Source organism: Scyliorhinus canicula, chromosome 16 (assembly GCF_902713615.1).
Source record: "Scyliorhinus canicula chromosome 16, sScyCan1.1, whole genome shotgun sequence".
In the NCBI taxonomy this organism is placed as follows: domain Eukaryota; kingdom Metazoa; phylum Chordata; class Chondrichthyes; order Carcharhiniformes; family Scyliorhinidae; genus Scyliorhinus; species Scyliorhinus canicula.
In genome coordinates this window covers 54,603,013-54,609,236 of record NC_052161.1, presented here as the reverse complement: position 1 = coordinate 54,609,236, position 6,224 = coordinate 54,603,013, and the positions used below count along the sequence as shown (strand labels likewise).

Sequence of the window (6,224 nt, the reverse complement as noted above, 5' to 3'; positions counted from 1 at the left end):
CTTTGATGTTTTCAACCCCACTGCTTACCACAGCCTCAATCATGGCCACTCCAATAATGGCAAGCACGGTCTCTTCAATGGGGCAAGGACATTCAACTGTGCCTGACCCCACCAGATAGGTGCTGCTGCCTATGATTTTGCAACATCTTGACCTGCAAGAGAAAGGGATACATGAGAATGAATATGATGCGATCTGTCTGGGTGATGTGCCTAACTTGGTTGAAATCTGGCACAAGTATGAGGCTTGACTCAGGCTGAGATAAAGCTATGAATGTTAGGTTTGAGTCCTGATTGATAGAGTTTGCTGGTAGGTGAATGATGGGTGAGTCAGGGACTGAGCAGTCTGACGTTGACAGTTCTGTTGGCAGGAATTGGCATTTGTAGATGCTTTCCATGTAGGATTTGAACCCTGGCTTGGGCCACTGTTGTGAACTCCTTGTGGCAGTGTATCCAGCACGTCAGGCAGCAGCAACCATGGCAGATATCTGTTTCCACTGTCTTCAACCTTCAATATCTGGAGTATCTATCCCACTGTGGATCGAGAACATTAAAATAGAGAAACTTAGACATCACTCCTCTCCATTACATATACTGCCTGAGTATCTTGGAGCATGTAATTCTTCTGGTAAATCAGACTTACTCCTGTAGCCACTTCCAGTAACTAGTCTAACCAAAATGTATCTCCTTTACAAGGTGCAGGGTAGCTTTAAGAGTGAGATGCTAGCCTCAAATTAACTTGGGCCCCTCCTGAAGCATGCAGTCAATCAACAATATGTTCAACACTGGGCTGCACGCGGCAAACATTTAAATGAGCAGGCAGCATGTAGTTTTGTGTTGCCTGCATCGGAGCATTAGGCACAGGTTAAACATGCATTACACTCCCATGGCCCACTTGCTGGGACAATCCAATTTTTCCCTCTACAAGGTCAAAAATGCTTGTAGTTGGACACTGAACCATCAAAGATGGACACCCTGATCAGATGTAAAAAGTCAGCGAGAAATTGGTACTTTACTATTGAAAGATGTGCAGCATTTAATGATTGAGCAATTATACATAAGATAACAAGAGGTTGTGAGCTGAGGGTGTTTGGTCTGAATACAGTTGAAGAATATGGACTGGAATACACAGTAAAACATAATGCTTGGAGGAAATTATTAATAAGGAAATTAAATAAGATAAGAGCCCACACAAATGCAGCTGAATTAAAATCAAATCAATCAGAGGATGATCTGTAAATTCTGATTCAGGAAGAAGTGAGGTGGGCATCAACACAGCTTTGGTGGAAGGTCATATGGATGTAATTTGTTTAAAATTCCAGGGCTAGACTCTGTCAAATCAAACAGCAACGTTGAGGAAGAAGAATTATGTAAATGTGATGGATGTGAGAAATTGTAATATTTTTACTTGTTGCAGTAATATTATTTAAAAACCTGTATAGGATAGATACAGACAGTATGTCTGCTAAACCTATGATTAATGTGTTGTAAAAGTGAGGTAATCATTGGTATTGCAAGAAGAGTGGTCTGCTGATAGATTTGAGAAGGACTTACTTGTTTACAGGTAGCTGGCTAATGGAATATCGGTTTGGCTTGGAGGTCCCTGGAGTGTAGATAATTTATGAGACATATTGTATTTGGTCCTGGTTAATGAGGTCAGGGGACATCTTGTGGGAGGAGACAGAAGGCTGCCTTAGGCTTTGGGTACAGATGATGTAATTAAGAGGAGAAGTCAGGTCTGTCTGTAATTGCGGTTTGCCATAGGATTTTAGTCTGTCAAGAAGTGTCTTTCAGTTTTCTTCTGAAAGGTTCTCTTCGAGGTCTCTGCACGGAGACAAGCAAGTAAAACCTAATTGGCTGTAAACGTTATTTATAAGTGGCATTTGAACTATATTGGTTTGTTTAATTGGAATATTTAATGGCAGATTTAGGAAGTAAGTTAGAGTTCCTTCTTTGATTTAAGAATTGTTAAGAGTAAAGTTATTTCGTTGTTGCTAATGTGGTTAATCCTGTGTTTAAATTAGTTTGTTTTAACATTTAAAAAAACTATTGGCAAGTGTTATCACTTCTGTGATGCTGTCACCTTTGCTCACAGTTTTACGAATTGCAAATAGTTGGGTTCTCATCTGGGATCCTAACAGTAAACTATACTAGTAATCATGAATTCTGTCAAACTGCTGATATGTTCACCATTAACACTTGCTTCCATAATTTCAGAACCTTAGAGCAAGACTTGAAAGGACATAATTAAATCAGCTTTCTTGGGGATAAGGTAAACATGAGAAAATTTTCAAAACAGTAGGTTGGACTTGAAAGTAAGAGAGATGGAAGAGACAGCACAGGAGGATGTGGGAAGAATTTGACTGGAACCAAATCTTATTGAAAGACAGGACGAGAAGATCCAACAGAGCTGATGTGCTTGACCCCTGATATTTCGGTAAATGATCGAAGAGAAGGGAATAATTGTGGGAAATGCTTTACCAGAACCATAGAGATTGTGTCGGAGAAGAAGAGTGAACAAACACTTTCTTTTGACAGAAGTAACAACTCCATTCATGGGATGGCAGGGGAATGGAAAAAAAAATGAAAAGAAAATGGAAGAGAATATTTTGGAAAGTGGCACAGGTGAGCAGGAATGCAGCTACTGGTGATTCTTTTCAATAGGGATATGTTTAGTAGCTTTAAGAATGATTTTTACTGAAGTTAGCAACAGGGTAAAAGGTGACAAGCCTATTGTTGGTGCTAAGCAATTGCATCCTCAACACACAGCAATGCAGTTAAACATGTTCACGCTTCACTAAAATCAAAAACTAATAATATTGAAGCAGAAAATTCAACAATTCACTGATCATTGGGAAGTGGTGGAGTGGCATTGTCACTCGACTAATGACCAAGAGACTTGGAGGTCTTTGTTTTAATCCCGCCACAGCAGATGGTGAAATTCGAATACAATAAAATGTGCAATTAAAAGTCCATCACCATGAAACCATTGTCGATTTTTGGTCGTCGAACCTCTCTACCACAGCTACATGCGGCCCTGGGGGTGGAGCGCTCAGTGTCCTCTGGCACCATAGAGGCCTTCCATGCCCGTTGTGCCCTTTAATCACCGTTTAATTTGATGCTTTAAGTTCCGTTTGTGACTCGCTTTTTGTTTAAGACAGTCTCCCTTAAAGAGACTGTCTCTTTAATTTGTCCCTCAGTTTATTTGATTTGGCCTAACTCCACAGTAACTTCCTTGCAGTGTTAATGTAAGCCTACTTGTGACAATAAAGATCATTATTATTACTTGGCAATTTGTATTGATCAAAATAGTTGTGAAGTGATGAAAATAGCTGAATGAGTGGGTCGAGAGTTTAACCAGGAAACTGTAGGTAAACTAAATGGATTGTCTGTCTCCTAGTTCCACACAGAACACAAGAAGCAGCCAAATAGCGGTGATCTCAGGAAAAATATTAACGAGTGCTTCCCAGGGTAGAACAGCTGGTTCATTGCACGGTAGGAAAGTTAATGGTTGGATTTTCTTCTCCGTATTTGAAAATTAACGATGAATTGCAAGTTAACATTCGAATTGTCCCGGCGCCTGTCATAATTCCTTGTCATTTCAGTAGCCCAAAGTGACAAGGGTGAGGTAACAATTTCAATTCCTTCTGGATGTCGGATAAGGTGAAGTCCTCATCCCTCAGTGAGGCTGAGAGACTGGGTGAAACTGGAGCTGCGATTGGACCCAGCCTCATTTGGTTAAGTAATAAAACTCGTGGCACAATTAACTCCCCGTTAAGTGAATTTTCAAAATATGAAGAATCCATGTAGTCACAACAGTAGCACGTGCTTCATTCTGCTAGCAGTAAAGGTGCAAATAAATGTTGACAATTTTTTTAAAAACCAGAAATGAGCAGCAGCACCTGTAAATTGAAAAGATTTGCGAGACTCATACCTTCAGCCGAAGTGAATCCCCCCCACCCCCCCCAGCAATGTATTTATTCCATAATATTCTAACGGTTATTTGCTAACCACGGCCATTCTGTCGAAAGTCGTGCATTAAGAAACGTGGCACTATGCCCACCAAATAATAAATCATTGTAACGAATAATGTATTGAGATAATTCGAATATTCGGTTGTCAGTGCTTTTGAGCACGACGCCTTTTTACCTCAGCATGTTTTAAGGATAATGTTTAAACAAAGTGTCTTTCCATGTCTGTACACATCACTGCCGGGCGCAACGTTAGCAATGGGCATTAGGAAGTCCAACAACTCACTGCCAATCGGTAATCTAACATTTTGTATTAGATAATATTTGTGATTCTATTAATTTTTAACCGACAGAGGTGTACTTGCTTGCATTTATTCTAATCTTCTCCAAACACCGCAGCCCAATAGTAATCAAAAAATCTTACTACATGGAACGATCTGTAAAGGACAAACTAACATATCCCTGGAGTTAGATCATTATTTTTAATTCTCGGAATGCAATCGAGTTAATAGAACTGCAATTGTTCAAGGTTGATGACTAAGGGGGGTGGCGTGGGTCGATAGCAGTACTCTGAGCCACTTGAAAAGTGTATGGTCGTTGTAGTGAATAATACAACCAATTATCAACTCTTTTACTGTGAAGACGTTACAGGACAAAATTGCCACCAATATTTACATTGCCTTTTTTCATATTCCTGTATTTCCTCTCTGCAATTGTGTGTGGACGAGACCTGGATTTTACATGTATCTTTAACACGATATTCGTCCCCCTTGAAAGGTAGATTCTTTCCATTTGTTAATCTAACTCTGCCAAAGTGAGACATCACTGAGTTTGCAGTATGTAGATGTGTGTATCGCACTGGTCTTGACGATTATTGGCAGGTTCATTTGACATTCTTTTAAAAATGGGCAAGTCCGTTTAAATTGATACTATAACAAATCACATTGATCAAATGTGTTGTTTTCTGGCTGAAGTTTGACATAATTGCAAAGTTAACCGTGTTCTTATTTTCAGCAGACACTTTCTTGGACTGTTGGATGTTTCCATTTATTTCTCTCTTATTTATCTCCCAGCATAATTTGTTTTTTTTTTGGTTACATTTGTCAAGTGTTACACGTCACACAGGAACTAACCAACAATTGTCGCTCAATTTGGAATTGAATTACATCTTGGGATATCGTGCAGATATGCAAACTACATCCTTAGCATCGGAAACCAAGCCAAGGTGGAATGATAATGGTCGGGATTACATACTGAACCAATGGTAGACGCTGTTGGATATATCAACCTATTACAGTACACTTCATTGCACAAGCGAAGCAGGCGAATAACCCGGATTTAGTTTACATCAATCATATTGTTTTCCAAAGAACCTATTCAATAATGAAAGGTATTAACAAAAGAATCGAAACGTCTGAAGGTTAACACCATCCAAATGCTAACAATTAAGTTTTATATAGTTCGTGTATTTATTAAAGAAAATGTAAATGTGTTCGTATCAAAATATCAAAATTAGCATCCAGCTTCGACTATGTGACACCACAAGAAAATGCAACAGGCTGTGAAAGAAGCATTTTTAATCAACTGCGATGCTGTTAGAGTTTCGTAATACTGGAGAATTTAGATTTTGTTGCATTCGTTACCATTTTCTGTACAAGCAACATGTGCTCCGCACCCCGCGAGATATCTATTGGTATCTGCAACTTATACTCTGTATGAATATATCCGTCAGTATCTGTAACTTATGCTGTATAATATATCCTTTAGTATCTGTAACGTATATTGTAATTAGCATCTGTAACATACCATATAATGTATCCGTTATTATTTGTACCTTACACTGTGTCATCCATTAGTATCCGTAACTTATACTGTATAATGTTTCTGTAATTTATACTGCATAATATACCCGTCAGTGTAACTTATACTGTAATTAGTATCTGTAACGTTTACTGTATAATGTGTCTGTTAATATTTGTAACTTATACTGTATAATATATCCGTTAGTATCCGTAACTTGTAATTTATCACATATCCATTAGTATTTGTAACCTGCACTGTATAACATATTCAATGGTGTCTGCAATTTGCACTGCACAAATCATGTATCTATTATTAGTGTCTGTCGTTCGAATTATATAAATTGTGCATTAGTAGTTGTAAAATGCACTGTATAGAATATGCATTTGTCTCTGCAACTCACACTTTGCTACATTCTTTCTGCGATAACATTAAAGCTACACATTTCAAACAAAA

The 6,224-nt window shown here is 38.5% G+C and overlaps 1 long non-coding RNA gene across 1 annotated transcript; it reads left to right on the top strand.

The window, feature by feature from the left end:
* Nucleotides 1-4,667: 4,667 nt before the first annotated feature.
* LOC119950569 lies at nt 4,668-6,224 on the top strand. The gene is made up of 2 exons (XR_005457362.1): nt 4,668-4,745; nt 5,077-6,224. It is a non-coding gene; the product is annotated as an uncharacterized LOC119950569 (long non-coding RNA).